Source organism: Aulostomus chinensis, chromosome 5, assembly GCF_037954235.1.
Source record: "Aulostomus chinensis isolate RoL2024-O1b breed Wild chromosome 5, RoL_Achi_v1.0, whole genome shotgun sequence".
Classification (NCBI taxonomy): Eukaryota; Metazoa; Chordata; class Actinopteri; order Syngnathiformes; family Aulostomidae; genus Aulostomus; species Aulostomus chinensis.
The window spans coordinates 9,738,562-9,756,070 of record NC_141324.1 but is presented as its reverse complement, the minus strand read 5'-3'; the positions used below and the strand labels follow the sequence as shown (position 1 = coordinate 9,756,070).

The 17,509-nt window shown below is 47.9% G+C and overlaps 2 long non-coding RNA genes across 3 annotated transcripts; both read left to right on the top strand.

Annotated features, from left to right (window-relative positions):
• The first annotated feature begins 1,078 nt into the window (after positions 1–1,078).
• Positions 1,079–6,804, top strand: LOC147261132 (uncharacterized). 2 transcript variants are annotated; one of them, XR_015116074.1, is made up of 3 exons: positions 1,079–1,449; positions 5,499–5,556; positions 5,641–6,804. It is a non-coding gene; the product is annotated as an uncharacterized LOC147261132 (long non-coding RNA). The 2 variants fall into 2 exon arrangements; XR_015116073.1 differs by lacking the exon at positions 1,079–1,449 and adding an exon at positions 1,778–1,847.
• Positions 6,805–16,400: 9,596 nt separating this feature from the next.
• LOC147261131 (uncharacterized) lies at positions 16,401–17,509 on the top strand. The gene is made up of 3 exons (XR_015116072.1): positions 16,401–16,512; positions 16,869–17,039; positions 17,184–17,509. It is a non-coding gene; the product is annotated as an uncharacterized LOC147261131 (long non-coding RNA).

Below are 17,509 nucleotides of genomic sequence, written 5' to 3'. Positions count from 1 at the left end.
GAAAGCCTGCACCCGCTGATCTCCTCTATCCTGCAGAAGGACGCAAGTTTTGTCGGGACGTGTTGCTCAGGACAATTCCCCGACCCGGTCGACCGCGGAGGCGCGTATCCGAGCCAAGGAACGGACCCTCTGCAAGCGCCATCTCCATCTCCGCCTCGTAGCGGAGCAACGATAGTGAGGCATCAGTGTGTCTGGGCAGAGATCGTAGTCAAGAGGGTAACAGTAAACGCTGCAAGTGAACGAGCCGCCGAGCTCTCATCACTGTATCACTGTCACTGTGTCGTTGTGCTGTGTTAACTCTGTTGTGTCAGACGGGCCGCTGGGCCCCCGGCTCTGATCCTCAAGAGTTATCACTGTTTGGTTTCCACAACCGAGCTGAGTTCATGATCGGTGGCCGTCTACGAAGTCCAAAGAGCTGTAACCTCGTCTGTGGAAGCGCACGTACCAGACTCGGTCGAAACCTGTACGCGCGCACACAGCGAGCGGGAGCGAGCTCTTTGTCTTTGTCGGCGCCATTTAATCTGAATCTACAGCAAGGTTAGATCTTTCCTTTCCTCCCCCACTCTGCTCCGAATCTTCACACCTCCACACACGCGACTCTGCAGCCTCCCTGCCCCCCCCCCCCTTCCTACTCAGCGGAAGTCAGGGCAGCCATCTTGTCTCTATTCGTCCTAGTCCGCCATTTTGGGTCAGTTACCCTGACCCGCTCAGGTGTGCACGCGCACCTTCTCTCTCTCTCTCTCTCTCTCTCTCTCTCTCTCTCTCTCTCTCTCTCTCTCTCTCACTCACACACACACACACACACACACACCCTTCATAGAAGTAGATGTTAGATAGTAGTCCGTAATTGTGAAGATATACCTATTGATTATTGCTGTGTTGATTGTAAAATTAATATTGTGATAATAAATGTGTTATATTTTGCAACAATTCGACTCCTGGTTTTATTGTGTGTGGATTGAACTTTGATTGCTGGTTTGATTGGGTCAGTGCTCGGAATCACACCTTCTATTTGTTTGAGACTGAACAGACCTTATAGTGATTGATTTTAATTAAATAATTAATTGTTTAATTTTAATTGATTCAATCGCTGTTGAATTTGGCCAAGCAAATTTGACAGTTTGCTTACCCTGTTCACCTTTGAGGTTGGTAACAGAGGATTGGCTGTTCCCTGATTCCAGGGTGGAGCCCCATTAATAGATTATATTGTAATAATCATATTTAATAATTGATTATTTTCTTTATAGTTCAATTTAAGATATCGCCAAACCTCTCCCCCCTTTACGAGCCCCAACATTTTGGCACTCCTTGTGAGGCCTAACCCCAACAGAACCCTAAGCTCCGTGCTGACAACCCATGATGACATCAGGGGTTTTGGCTCCTGCGTTCAGTGACCATAAGGCAGGGTTGCTTTGGACATCAGACCAGCGCCTGCGTTCACTACTGAGAGTGAGTAACAGAAAATCCCTTCTCTTTTTGTGGGATGTGCCATATTGTGGGCTCGTTCGGACGGCGCCGTGGTGAAGGTCTGTTAGGTTCAGACACAAAAGCCTCATTGTGGCTGAGGTGCAACTCAGCCAAACAGAGCTGAAAATACAGTGATATTTATTAGCGTTGCCAGAAACGTGGAGCAAAACGGATCTCTGCCTTCTACATTTAGTGAGTCCTCAGTGTGTAATTACACGCTGACTGTTGTTTCTTACATGGCCACTAGAGGTCGCATAAATTCAAAATGTAAGTATGGTTGAGCTGCTTGTTTAACTCCGCCACGCTGAGTAAAACAGAAACAAACATGTAGTCAGTATGAAGATCATTCTGTGGTGCACCGAAGACGCGCTGACCTGAGGGTAAGACTCTTGCTGCGAATGACTTCCTCACACAATCCCACCAATGAATGCAAAATATTTTTATAAGAGAAATCACGGGTTCAGCTGCGCCACAACTAAACCCTCGTACCCTCGTTCACTAGTCAAATTATTGAAAAATTGGTTATTTGGAGGCTGATGGCTGCATCACAGTCATGGCACATATTGTACCTTTTGAAAATGAACCAAAGCTCCCCAGGGTGTCAGATGAGTTCCACCTAGAGTCCATCCATCCACCCTCATCCAAGGTTCGTCCACCGACTGCAGTCCCCTGGCACCAGCAGGGATTAACGCTCCAGTGTTCATCCAGTCAAGCACTGACAGCTGTTGGCAGCTGGAACGGTGAAGCCAGCAGATGCAGAGTTGAGGCCCAAATACACCAGCAACACTTTGATATATACTGTGAGGATTAATGTTTGACATGTGTAAGTGCAGTTTCTTTTTCCAGAGCTTTTTTTTAACTGGCAAACGAGAACTTGAAAAGGTAAAGGAGCAATTAGAATATCTGAATACTAAACTTGAATATAGGGATATTTAAAATACATACCCAGCCCAGCACGAATGCAAATTTAATGATTAATTATAAAAAGTTTCCTGTGATGGATTACCAATTTCACACAAGTATCAAGTCTGCTGCGCTAAAATCATCCAGTAGCTGCATGAAAGCCAGGAAATCAGCCTGAAAAGTGTGGAAAGCTTTGAAAAATGGTCTGCAGTAATGTGCAGTACAAGCAATCTACATTAATGGGCTAAAACATGCAAAACCACTGATGTGTTCCCTCTTATTAGGATTCTGCAGTCATTTTAAACTGATCCACCCATCCATTGTCTTCCGCTTATTCCTGTTAAAGGTCACGGGGGGGGGGGGGGGGGTGAAGCCTATCCCAGCAGCCTTCCCCCTGGACAGGTCACCAGTCCATGGCAGGGCCAACACATAGAGACAGACAACCATTGGCTCTCCCAGCCACACCTACGGTCAATTTAGAGTCTGGATTAACCTGGTCCCTCTTGATGTCTTTGGACTGTGGAGGAAGCTGGAGTACCAGAGAGAACCCAGCAGGAACAGGGAGAACATGGAGACTTACCCAGAAAGACCCCGTGCTCCGGGCTAAAATCCGGAACCTTCTTGCTGTGAGGCGACAGCGCCGACCACTGCACCACCATGCAGTCATTTTAAACTGATATTTAATCCAAAAAAGTGCATTTTACTTTTCATGTTCTCACATATGAGAGTGTTGTGCTCATGGAGGTAGTTTTATTACTGCTCTAACAACTGCCATCAACTGCAAACAACTGCTAACAACTGCCACCATCTGCTAACAACTGCCACCAACTGCTAACAACTGCCACCATCTGCTAACAACTGTCACCAGCTGCTAACAACTGCCATCAACTGCCACCGCATTTTACTTTTCACGCTCTCACATATGAGAGTGTTGAGCTCATGGAGGTAGTTTTATTACTGCTCTAACAACTGCCACCAACTGCAAACAACTGCCACCAACTGCTAACAACTGCCACCATCTGCTAACAACTGCCACCAACTGCTAACAACTGCCACCATCTGCTAACAACTGTCACCAACTGCTAACAGCTGCTAACAACTGCCACCAGCTGCTAACAACTGCCACCAACTGCCATCGACTGCCACCGCATTTTACTTTTCACACTCTCACATATGTGAGTGTTGAGCTCATGGAGGTGGTTTTATTACTGCTCTAACTGCCACCAACTGCAAACAACTGCCACCAACTGCTAACAACTGCCACCATCTGCTAACAACTGCCACCACATTTTACTTTTCACACTCTCACATATGAGAGTGTTGAGCTCATGGAGGTGGTTTTATTACTGCCACCAACTGCTAACAACTGCAAACAACTGTCACCAACTGTTAACAGCTGCTAACAACTGTCACCAACTGCTAACAGCTGCTAACAACTGCCACCAGCTGCTAACAACTGCCACCAACTGCCATCAACTGCCACCAAATTTTACTTTTCACACTCTCACATATGAGAGTGTTGAGCTCATGGAGGTGGTTTTATTACTGCTCTAACAGCTGCTAGCAACTGCTAACAACTGTCACCAACTGCCACCAGCTGCTAACAACTGCCACCAACTGCCATCAACTGCCACCGCATTTTACTTTTCACACTCTCACATATGAGAGTGTTGAGCTCATGGAGGTGGTTTTATTACTGCTCTAACAACTGCCACCAACTGCAAACAACTGTCACCAACTGTTAACAGCTGCCAACAACTGCCACCAACTGCTAACAACTGCCACCAACTGCTAACAACTGTCACCAACTGCTAACAACTGCCACCAACTGCTCACAGCCTAAGGGGCTGTTCCTTTCTTTCTGGTTGGATGATGTAAAATGTGATGCGCCCGCCCCTTGGGAGTATTTGTGTTGTACTGATGAACAAACGTGACAAACATGGTCAATGATGCGTATTGATCGCACTCCGAGATGATCGGTATCAGCAGCAAATAAACGAGACCAGGGCACCTCTGGTTAACCTTAACCACTTGGGCACAACTGAGACTTGAGCCTATTTAAAGTCAGTAGTTTTAGCTAACTGGTTTGGTTCATGTCAGTATGGATTTAGACCACAAGTCCAATTAAAAGCAGAGCGGACAGCAATTACGTATCTCCACCAACTGAAGGAGAACAACATTTAGACGAAAAGCATTGCGGTTGGTGAGTGTTCCCGGGTCCTCGCCACTCCACAGACTCCCCCCATCAGTCATCAGACTTGTCAGCGCCACACACGTAATGAACGCAGGGTCCACTCTGTCACTTCCACGTCCATCTCTCCACCCACCATGTCTTAATCAGGATGGAACCTGTGGGGGCGTAATGTGGACATAAGTCTTTTTCTAAATGCGGTGCGGATGTTGACAGGGGAGGTCGCCTTTCCCTTCAATCAAAGCACCTCGACACACCCAGAGCACACACTTGTGAATACACACACTTGTGAATACACACACATGCAGCTGCTTCATCTTCCTCCAGATTTATGTAAATTTGCAAAGGTAGGGCACACGTGCACGTACTGTGTCACCCGTCATGGCACAGCTGATTGGGCGATGCAATTAAATTCGCACGTGGTTTTTGTTCCTCTAAAACAATAAGACATTTCACAGCTGGGGCTTTCACCTGTTCTGCCCAACAACCCATCAAATAGAGTCTATCGCGCTGAGGTCCCAGCGGAGCCCCCCAAGGTGCTGCTCTTCCTCTTATGCATTCAGCAGGAGTACATCAGGCATTCATGCACTGGATGGCCAACAGCACCCTGTGGACCTCCTGTGACGGTTCGGTGCGGCTCTCAGGCAGCAAACTGCCCCACTTTCACAACGGTTTTGTTAAATATGACCTCACGTCCAGCTGGTTCATATTTTTTGTGTGACAGTTTACATTTAGTAAAGAAGAACAGCGGAAAATCACCAATCAACCGGGTGGAAGTCCCGCTTGTAGGAGGTTTTCCCACTTCACAGTTGGCCGACTTGGGCGCCTAATTAATTTGCTGGAATAATATCCTCTTCTATTAGGGCTCATGTCCCCACCTGTTTATCTAATGGGCTTCTCCTCTCTTCTTTTTCACCACCTGTCTGTTATTCTTCAGCCTCTCCCTCCGTCTCCTGGCGTCCCTGAGGATGTGATTAGAAGTGTCTGTGGTCCCGGTGGGAAATCACTCGTGTAGCTGCTGGTATGTCTACAGTGACAGATTCGACCCAGAACTCACTAGCTACTAAATTACTCTGCAGAGATGACCAGGTCCAAGGAAAAGGTGGGATGAACAAGAGGAGGAAAGAAAGATAGATGAGAAGTCGCAGCAAAGGGAGGTGAACGTGTGGAGGCAGGAGAACAGAGAGGAGTGAGCCAACACCAGAGGAATGTGACGGGGAGAGAGGACGGCGAGGACGAGGAGGGAAAGATGTCGAAAGAATTCTGTTAGAAATGAAAAAGAGGTTAAAGCAGGACTAACAGAGAAACTTAGAGAAAGTCATCCAGTTCTAATTGACAACACAACAATAATTTCTATCACTTGGTTCCTTCACTGTAGCAGCTGGTTAAATGGCTGTTTTCAAAAACATTAATAGCCCCCCAGACGAAGATTTCCTACATTGGAACTCCAGTCATGTGATTCTGGGAGCAGCAGGACGGTGACAGATCGTGATCGCTCTCTTCCTAAGCACATGAAGAGAGGCTGAAAGAGGACGAGGTTCGCAGGTGCTTTCCACTTTCACAGAGACGCTAATTTGCACCATGAGCAGTAGGTTGTGGGACAATTCCCAGATTTCCATTTCTATGGCGTCAAATTTATGCCAAAAGTCCATAACAAGCATGTTTTATGCTGCACACGCGCGTTGGAGGCACCTATTTTAATTCACCACACGCGTGTATTGCGCTCCACGAGTGCATTGAATCTCCCATGTGCTTTCCCGCTGTCCCCGCCCCCTGACCCAGGTTGCTGTGGCCTCCATAACTAAGGCATGGATGTATTGAGCACAGCTGAGTCAGAGTTTGGTGAGGAAGAGTTTTATGTTTTTTTTCTTTGAAACACGCTGCGTTAGCACGATATATCCATGTTTTAGTCATGGACACCACCGGAGTCAGGGGGCGGGGACAGCGGGAAAGTGGCCAATCATAGCCTACACTTGGTTTTTCCAACGTTTTATACAAGGGAGCAGATCAATCCACCGAGAGCACTGACTGATGCCACTCATGCAGCATTTGTTGACTTTGGTGCCTGCAGTAAAGAAACACGCTCGTGGTCACTAAGTTGTACGCTCCTGGAGTGTAATACACGCTCCTGGAGTGTAATACACACTCCTGGAGTGTAATACACTCTCCTGGAGTGTAATACACGCTCCTGGAGTGTAATACACGCTCCTGGAGTGTAATACACGCTCCTGGAGTGTAACACACACTCGTGGAGTGTAATACACGCTCCTGGAGTGTAATACATGCTCCTGGAGTGTAATACACGCGCTCGGAGTGTAATACACGCTCCTGGAGTGTAATACACGCTCCTGGAGTGTAATTCACGTGCTTGGAGTGTAATACACGCGCTTGGAGTGTAATACACGCTCCTGGAGTGTCATACACGCTCCTGGAGTGTAATACACGCGCTTGGAGTGTAATACACGCGCTTGGAGTGTAATACACGCGCTTGGAGTGTAATACACGCTCCTGGAGAGTAATACACCCTCTTGGAGTGTAATACACGCTTCTGGAGTGTAATACACGCTCCTGGAGTGTAATACACGCTCCTGGAGTGTAATTCATGTGCTTGGAGTGTAATACACGTGCTTGGAGTGTCATACACGCTCCTGGAGTGTCATACACGCTCCTGGAGTGTAATACACGCGCTTGGAGTGTAATACACGCGCTTGGAGTGTAATACATGCGCTTGGAGTGTAATACACGCTCCTGGAGAGTAATACACGCTCCTGGAGTGTAATACACACTCGTGGTGGACTTTTGGTGTAAAGTTGACGTCATAGTCTTCACCTCCAACAGAGCAGCTCAGACTTTGGTCGGCGTTTCTGTGTTTTTGCTGGATGTGAACGCACTAAATCCTCCTCAGAACTCAGACAGCAGGACGCATCACTTCTGCCTGCTGGCAGGATTCCTGCTCCTGGCAGAGTCATCATTCCTATTTGGCTGATTAAGCTTTCATTAACTCAGCAATTGGTCAGGAATGCTGCGTCCAGCTCTAACGCTCCCCCTGACGGACCTCAAACAATAAACTGCTCGAACACGTGATGTCAGAGCGAATCTCGGGGTTGGGGGGTTGTGATGTTGGTGATACAGTAAAGAATAAAAACACTCGACTCATCTCTACCCAAACATCGACCGTCACATTGGATGTGACATCAGCTCTGACACTCGTTCTGTCTACTGGTGTCTGAGTTGTTTCTCCAACAGGAGCTGCGCTCCATGGTTGCGGCTGTGGGACTGAAGCAATCATGTCTCAATCACCTACTTTCATTTTATTCATTGATATCATTCAGATCCATCTCCCTTCACATGCTGAACGGCAGGAAGTACGAGCCAGTCAGAGGCGGCATAGGGCTGTGGGTGGGGCCAGTAGGTCTGTGACCATTTCCTCCTTCTGGGTTGGAAAAAAATAAGACAGCGTAGCACCCACTATGTTGGTTTAACATGCTTAAATATGGCTGAGTGGTTGAAGCGATCTCGCCTTTCACCCTCTGGAGCAGCAGTGATGCACATCAGCTAAAATCAGAGTCCTGGAATGTCTGGGGACTCGCATCGACATTAGCCATGCTAGCCTAGCCAGTGGTGGCGGCGGGTGCACTCCAGGGGCTGAGAGGAAGCTTGGAAATAACCAGTCTATGACATCATGAATTCAGTCTAGCTGCTGATCTCTGGGAATCAACCTTCTGTCTTTTCAAGTGAATCAGAACTGACATGACAAGTCAACATGCAGTCGTTCATGTTGTACAACTGTTTCTGGGTTCATGGCCATTTTGTTGTGGACTCACTAGGCCCAGCGCCGCCGCCTGAGTGTTGCTTCAGTAAAAAAAAAAAAAAGCCCCTTGACAGATTTTGGCGTGCTACTCTGCTTTCTTACCATGACACAACTTTTATAAGCACGCAGCTGGATTCCACCTCCCCTGACAAATCTTCCCCTCCAAAATAATAGAAGTCTGTAATTTCACACTGCCGTGTGTATGAAATGGCGAGGGAGCTCCTTCAGGTGAAGTGATGAATCAGAGCAGCGCTTTCACACACTCCTCTACCTTCCTCAGCTCGCTGCTTGAACGCCACGTTTGCCGGCACCAGCGGCGCGAACCCTCACGGAGGGTTTTATTGTTTCACCTGTTCAGCTTCTCATCTCATAGAGCTGCTGACCGAGAGTCATGACTGTCAAATGAAAAGATGACACTTTAGGAGGGACAGCGCTCCCCCGAGGGCGGGATGGAAACACGTGCCACAGCGTGCCAGAACACACACCCCTGATGAGATATCGAGAGCTGCATCGATTTGCTGGCGCCTTAATGGCAACGTTTCATCGGAATGGAGAGTCTGATTGTGTGGTGCGTCAGTGATGAGCCCTGCTGCCTCCTCTCTGATGGGGACCAGAAGCACAGCCAGGTATCAGACAACGTCCTCGCGTCAGCTGTGGATTCCATTTTGGGTTTCAAGCACTCCCCCTTCCACCGCCTCCTTTCTGGCATTACTCCCTGCTAAGCAACAACACTCGAAGCCGCCGGGGAGCAATTGGGATCACAAGGCCTTTTGTTCCCCAGTAAATAAAGCAGATGACAAAGCAATATTATTGTAGAGTATTACAGCACTTAGAGGGGTGATAAATCTCCCTCTCATCTTTAGGGGCTGAAAGCTCTGCTGTAATGAGTGAGCTTACTTTTTTATTTTCATGCTATTAAAGTTTGATATCTGCATTTGGCCACTGGGCCAACAAAAGCTTGCGTGTGTGGGTGTGCGTGTGTGTGTGACACACGCACACCCACACACACAAACTACATACAACTATTATGGGTTTCATATTCAAGCATTCTGTGTCATAAGCTGTCATTAATTTATGGGTGTGTTTGGGTGGAACATGAGCGCAACCATTCTCATCTCCCTCGTCTCTCATGTCCCAAGAATGCCTCTGCTCATTGCTGCCATCTCCCACCACTGCCATCCAGTGCTTAGCTTGTAAATCATAAGGTGCCGGAACGAAAAGTACACATGGCAGCTCAGGGAGGAGAAGGCCACAGGTCCCAGAACGTAGACAGAAAACATGCTGAGAACAACATACAAATGCCCACTTGCCATGCTTGGGGACTCACACTCCTCTCCCTCAACCCACCTGTTGCTCTGTCTGTTGGTGGTCCACCTGGCTGACTACTAGCGCTGGAGCTGTCTCCTGCTCTGACTGGCGGTGAACCTAACCAGCTGCTGCCATGGTGTCAGCCTCCTGCCTCGGCTTGGCTAGCTGTAGATGAACCTGGCTAGCTGTGGGTGAACCTGGCTAGCTGTGGGTGAACCTGGCTAGCTGTGGGTGAACCTGGCTAGCTGTAGGAGAACCTGGCTAGCTGTAGGTGAACCTGGCTAGCTGTTGGTGAACCTGGCTAGCTGTGGGTGAACCTGGCTAGCTGTAGGAGAACCTGGCTAGCTGTAGGTGAACCTAGCTAGCTGTGGGAGAACCTAGCTAGCTGTAGGAGAACCTGGCTAGCTGTGGCAGCGCTAGCCTCCTGCTGCAGTTGATTTTGATCGTCAACATGGCCGCTGCAGCTGCCCTCGTCACCACTTGTGGAGGCTTTTCTGACTTGTTTTGAAGCATCATGCAACTCTTCCTTCTTTTTGAATTTAACCGTTTTTTTTTTTTACATGTTGGCGTTGAAATAGTAACTGTGTTTTCCTCTCTGCTTGCTCCTCAGATGCGGTGAATTTCAAGTTTTTTTGTTTGTTTTTTTCTTTGTCAGGGCGTGATTTGTTGGTATCAGTGCATCAACAGATCAACTCTTTCAAATGACGTTAAATCATTATAAACAACTTTTTAAATTCTTGGGATTTTTTCTGTAGATTAATATATGGACATTATTATTTTATTTTAAACATTTTAAAAACACTGTTATGTACGTTTTTTTTTTTTGTTTTCCTTTTTTTAGTACAAGAGGTACCAGATCTGCCCAAATAAGTACCGGAACACAGGGAGGCCAAAATTCAGAGGTGCCGGATCTTGTTCCGGCAGGATCTGGCTCAAATTAACCCCTGCTGTCATCTCCCACCACTGCTGTCATCTCCCAGCACTGTCGTCTCCCAGCACTGTCTTCTCCCAGCACTGTCGTCTCCCAGCACTGTTGTCTCCCACCACTGTCGTCTCCCAGCACTGTTGTCTCCCAGCACTGTCATCTCCCACCACTGCTGTCATCTCCCAGCACTGTCGTCTCCCAGCACTGTCATCTCCCAGCACTGTCATCTCCCACCACTGCTGTCATCTCCCAGCACTGTCATCTCTTACCACTGTCATCTCCCACCACTGCTGTCATCTCCCAGCACTGTCATCTCTTACCACTGTCATCTCCCAGCACTGTCGTCTCCCAGCACTGTCATCTCTCACCACTGTCATCTCCCAGCACTGTCGTCTCCCAGCACTGTCATCTCCCAGCACTGTCATCTCTTACCACTGTCATCTCCCAGCACTGTCGTCTCCCAGCACTGTCGTCTCCCAGCACTGTCATCTCCCAGCACTGTCATCTCTTACCACTGTCATCTCCCAGCACTGTCGTCTCCCAGCACTGTCATCTCCCAGCACTGTCGTCTCCCAGCACTGTCATCTCTCACCACTGTCATCTCCCACCACTGTCATCTCCCACCACTGCTGTCATCTCTCACAACTGTTGTCTTCCTCCACTGTCTTCCCCAGCCGGTATCATCTACTATCACTGTCATCTCCCACCACTGCTGTCATCTCCCAGCTCAGTGTGCTGGTATTCTGTTGGTGACCATTTTGAGAAACAAATGATTAAAATAAGGAAACTGTTTGTTGCTTGATTGTCCGTCTAAAGTGAAACACCCTCACACACCTGAGGTGAGAGGGAGACGACCGTAGCTTGGTGAAAACTGCTGCACGGTGGCATCATTCACCTGATTCCCATGCAGAAGGATGAGTCCAGTCATTGGGACAGAAATGTCACCTACAGAATCTGCAAGCGCAGGAAAGTGGACAGTTTTTTTTCCCACTCATCCGAACATATTTCAGAAGTGAAACGTTGTCTCCAGGGCGTTTCAGGCTCTAGTCAGACACTAGCAGGCCACCAGCACTGCTGCACACTAGCATAGCGCAGAGAGCCTTGGCACCCGGCTCACTGCAGCTGTAGATCGGTGCTCAGTCTGCCTGGAGAGGAGTGATGGGCCTTTGAAGGGAGAACAGAATCCTCCCTCCTCATTAGTTATTATGTTTCTATTGATCTGGTGACTATCTGCCAAATGATTAATAGCAGCAACAGAGATGTGAAAGGAGTCTGACAGACACTGGTGTATCCCTCTATTCATCAGCGTGCTGAAACCGTGATAAAACCTGGGTTATATTATCACCTCATACATCCGGATGGTTTTAATGATGTTGCTTGAGAGATGAAGACAGATGTAATACATCAAGTTCATTAGTCAGCTGTGAACAACAGGTGGCGTGATTGCTAAACAGGCTCAGCAGCTTCTTTGTGTCTCACATTCAGTTCTTGGCTTGATACCGGAAGAGAAGTCCCTTAAATCTGCGATCCGATCATCAGCTGTTGGATTTCTGAGTGAAATCACGCCATTCTTCAGCGGAAGGGAAGGTTCAAAAACTGCAGGCATCTTTCTGCTTCATCATGTCGTGAAATCTCGTAACAACCTGACAGGCTGCGTCAGACTCATCAGAGTGATTGTCCATCAATATTACATCTCATTATTGGGTTATTATTGACGCATGTATGATCAAGCAGCAGTTTCTGCTGGTTAAGCAATGTCAGCTGGTCAAGTTGGAGCAAATCTAAAATTCTTTGTATCTTACTGGCAAGTTGTTGTATTTTTGTGGCTACTTTCCAGTATAAAATCACTTGGGCTGTCAAATAAATGTAGTGGGGGAAAATGTTCAATATTTCTAAATTGAATGTGGAACTAGAAATCACTCAGGGTGCAGACCTCCGCCTCTGCCCTGACACCTGGAAGGCTGCAAGTCCTCGGGACGGCAAACCTGTCGATATTCGAATTTTACATGAAGGAACAGGGGCTGAACGGTGGTGCAGTGGTCAGCACTGTGGCCTCACAGCAAGAAGGTTCCAGGTTTGAGTCCCGGCTCGGGCGCGGGATCTTTCTGTGTGGAATCTCCATGTTCTCCCTGTGCCTGCGTGGGTTCTCTCTGGTACTCCAACTTCCTCCCACCGTCCAAAGACATCAATTGGGGACGAGGCTGATTGATACTCTAAATTGACCGTAGGTGTGACTGTGAGTGTGAATGGTTGTTCGTCTCTCTATGTTGGCCCCGCGATGGACTGGCGACCTGTCCAGGGTGAACCCCGCCTCTCGCCCATAGATGCTGGGATAGGCTCCACCCCCCCCGCGACCCTTAATGTGTAGGAATAAGCGGAAGATGATGATGGATGGATGGATGAAGGAACACACTCATGCTACACTGGGGTGCTGATGTCACTGGCGCTTAAAAACACACACTTACTGTAGATAAGTATGCTGTATCACGTGAAGACTACAAAGTGTCATTTTGATGTAAAATCAAATGACGTTTGTTCGTTCATTTACTTCCTGTAACCACCTGCTGGGAGGAGGGCAGCAGGAGAGAGGAGGAGGGAGATTCTAGTTGCCACCAGATGGCATTGCAATTAATATCTAGTGGATTCTTCCTTGCCCCCCGAGCGTTAGTGGCCTCGTGTAGATTTGTAACCCTGCTGACAGACAAACCACGACCTCCTTGCAAATGAAGACATGAAAATAAGTGGTAAAGTCAAGTCAATCTGACTCTGTCCAAGTAGAGCAGGTCCAGCACCTCCCTCCTTCAATGAACCTCCACCCAACAATTCTCCATCAGCAGCACATCCTGCAAGAGCAGCCACCAGAACCTTCCTTTACCAGCAGGAAGGTGGAGCAGATCCAGGATCAGTGGGGACGGGGAGAGAGCAGGAGAGCAGGACAGAGACAAAGACAGAGAATGGAGGAAGACAGAGAGACAGAAGGAGAGAGAGGGACAGAGATAAAAAGGGAGAGAAAGGAGGAGAGACTGATGGACAGAGAAAGAGAATAGAGGAAGACAGAGAGACAGAAGGAGAGAGAGGGACAGAGATAAAGAGAGAGAAAGGAGGAGAGACTGACGGACAGACAAAGACAGAGAATGGAGGAGGACAGAGAGACAGAAGGAAAGAGAGGGACAGAGATAAAGAGAGAGAGAAAGGAGGAGAGACTGATGGACAGAGACAAAGACAGAGAATGGAGGAAGACAGAGAGACAGGAGGAAAGAGAGGGACAGAGAGAAAGAGGGAGAGAAAGGAGGAGAGACTGATGGACAGAGACAAAGACAGAGAATGGAGGAAGACAGAGAGACAGAAGGAAAGAGAGGGACAGAGATAAAGAGGGAGAGAAAGGAGGAGAGACTGATGGACAGACAGGGACGTGAGCAGGTGGAGCTACGGGTGGCAGCTGGAGCCTCTTCAGGTCTGGAGCCTCTTCCAGCAGCACCAGGATCTGGGATGAGGGTAGAAGAAGAGGAGTTAGTCACACGTATGAGGACAGGAGGAGGAGAGAGAAGCCCAGTGCATCATGGGAGATCCCAGCAGTCTGAGCCTAGAGCAGCAGATCTAAGGGCCAGCCTAAGCAGTCCTGACTATAAGCCTGATCAACAAGGAGGTCTTAAGTCTGCTCTTAAACATAGAGAGGGGGTCTGGGTCCTGGACTGAAACTGGGAGACGGTTCCACAGGAGGGGAGTCTGGTAGCTGAAGGTTCTGGCTCCATTCTACTGTTAGAACTCTAGGAACCAGCAGGAACCCTGCATCCTGGGAGTGAAGGGTTCTAGCTGGATCATAGGGGACTAGGAGCTCTGTCAGGGATGAAGGAGCCTGATTGTTGAGGACTTTGATGGTAGAAGAAGAATTTTAAATTCTGAATCTGACAGGGAGCCATGCAGAGAAGCAGTCCAGGAGAGACCTGGTCTCTGCTACCAGTTCTAGTCAACACGCAGCAGCAGCGTTCTGGACCAGCTGGAGAGTCTTTAGGGACTTATTAGTCCAGCCTGGTAGGAGGGAGGTGCAGTAATCCAGCCTGGAAGTGACAAAAGCAGGGACTAGTTTTTCTGCATCTTCTTGAGCCAGGATGTGTCTGATCTTAGCGATGTTACGTAGATGGAAGAAGGCGTCCTGGAGATTTGATGAATGTGGGAGTTAAAGGGTCCTGGTCAAAGAGAACTCCTAGGTTCCTACGGTGGTGCTGGGGGCCAGGGTGGTGCCATCCAGGGTACCTGTCTCATCAGATCAGGTGGTCCTCAGGTGTTTGGGCCCAGCACAAGAACACAATAATAATAAAGTATCTGGAAATTGTCAAATCTGTAAAATTCTTGGCAAATAAACTGAAAAGCACCACTGCAGTGTATGAAGTACAAGTTAATTAAACACACCAGTGCACTCAGTTCAACTGTGTCAGTAGTTTTACTGCTACAGTTTTACATGACCAAACGCTGAGTAGTGGTTGATACTGCTGAGCACACACACACACACACACACGCGTGAACACACATACACAGACATCAAATGCACTAACACACATACACACACACACACTCACACATACACTCACACTCACATACACACACTAACATTCACACGACCCCCAGAAGAATAGCGGCTGTGCTGCAGCTCATGGGAAAGCTCCTAAAGTCACTCTAAACCGGCTCTGATTGTTTTAATCAGCCCCATAATACTCATGAAACAGTAAACGTACCTGCTGTACTGCAGTAGTCCTCAGCTTCACAGTATTACCACAGATGGTTTTGTCAGTGTGCTCTCTGAAAGCGTCTTGAGGTGTTTTTGTTGCATCAGCTCAGTTTACCGGTCCTCCTCCTCCGATCAGCACCACAGCTGGCATACATATTCCTCATCAATAAGTCCTGTTATTTTTGATCATAAATGTTGCATCTTAAAATGCTTGATAATGACTGTGATGTCATCCTGATGATGAAGCATTTGTGAGTCATCGTGGAAGTGCAGCAAGTACACGTCACGTCCGAGCCTGACATCAACCTGGATGTGTTCTTCGAGTGTACTTCATGACAGCGGACATTTCTTGACAGTTTAGCTGTTGTTAGCCTCATTTAGCTTCAAGCTAAACACACATGGCTGGCTCTCTCTGCACCCTGGAGTCACCAAGACGTGATGCAGGAGGGAAAAATGTTTTTGTGAACTCAAGACTCCTATTAGTGAGTACCTGGAAGGCCAAATACATGTTTTGGGTGAAGTATCACTTTAAACTGCCTAAGCTGTTTAGCAGTTAGCTGAATAGCTTCAGCAGCAGTCAAACAGTCTTTAATGCCAAGTTATGGCCTTGATTTCTAGTAACTGGTGACCCGTGTCTGCCTGTGTCAGTGTGAAGTCAAACGTGTCATCCAATTATTAAAAGATTACAACTTCTTTTCCAACACTGCTGAGACTCATCCTGTAGCCTCCAGACACCACAAATCTATTTGGTTCACAGCTGAGATTAAAGAATTAAAGGTTCACAGAGTAGAGAACAGAAGAAACTCTGGCTGAACCGTCAAAAAGCAGGAGCTGATAATTATAGAAGAAGAAGAAAAGCGTGTTCTTCTTCTCCATTTGTTTTTGAAGTTGTAGGATGAAACTGTGCGCTCCTTCATCCTCCATTGGTACTTCTTTGAATGTGTTATCCCACAACAGTTCTTCGCTCAGTTCTTCTCTCATCAAATGTTTGAACTGGTTCATGCATCGTCTCATGATGTCATCCCATAGCAGCATTTAGCCCCCGACGATGAAGAAAAGCTCAGGTTGATGTAGGTTCTCCTCATTACCGCTGAAATCAACACGCCTCAGTGTGAAGGTTCTACGGTTGGGATGAACAAGTGACTGTGAGAACTGAATGTTCTCCTTCCTGGGGTGACAGGGTAAGAACTGTTCCTATTTCCAGATATGAAAAACTGGCAGCATTGGAAGTTGAAGATATGTGAGCTTCAGCCGGACCTGAGCCGGACCTGAGGACGACACATAAACACATGCATGCAGAAATTAACCATGAAGTTCATGGACACATGGAAAAATACACACATTTTACTGATGAAATAGACAGCCTCTGTATGAACAAGTATTTATTCATGTCAACTTTTCTTCTTGATTGTACATCCCATTCCTTTATTTCTATAGCCTCCATTTCTATATTTATTCTTGTGTGTGTTCCTGTGTGTGGTAATAACATGGAGGGTCACACCTTCAGCATGTGCCACCCACTTTGTTTAACATACAGACAGAGAAGTACATGAATACATGCAGAGGCAGACACATGGCGGTGGTGGCGGTTTCAGATCCACCGGTTCATGAGGACGTTCTCGTGCTGGTTCCGTCCCCCCTCAGGGCAGCTCCGCTCAACCGGAAGGCCTCCATCATGTCTGAGAGCATGCCGCTGCTTTATTGTGAGGCGAGTCATTTATCTGCTTCTGTCCTCGTCGTTCATCCTCGGACTGTTCCTGGACCGACACCAGCTGCCCTGTAACACCTCCCTCTGGAGGCTGTCAGCTCTCAGATTAATACACTGACATCAAATACATGTTTATCATTCTAGACGAAGGAATGCTGTTGGATGGAGTCGTCATCACACGGAGACGCTGACGGGGATCAGGGCGGTGGACCTGGAGACTGGTTGGGCCCCAGCAGGGTCAGCCAGTTCCTGTCACACCATATTTTCCTGTGATTGGAGCCACCCGTCAACAAGCTGGGATTCTGTTACAAAATTATTGATAAAAACCAATGTTTGAATCCTGAAGGTGCCACTGAGGGGGCGAGGAGGGTCTTGAGTCCTCCTCTGCTGCTGCCAGCTGCTGCGTGTCTCCTCGCTGCTGAGCACCCACAGTCCTGCTCCTCTGGATCTGCAGCCCTCCTGCCTCTGTG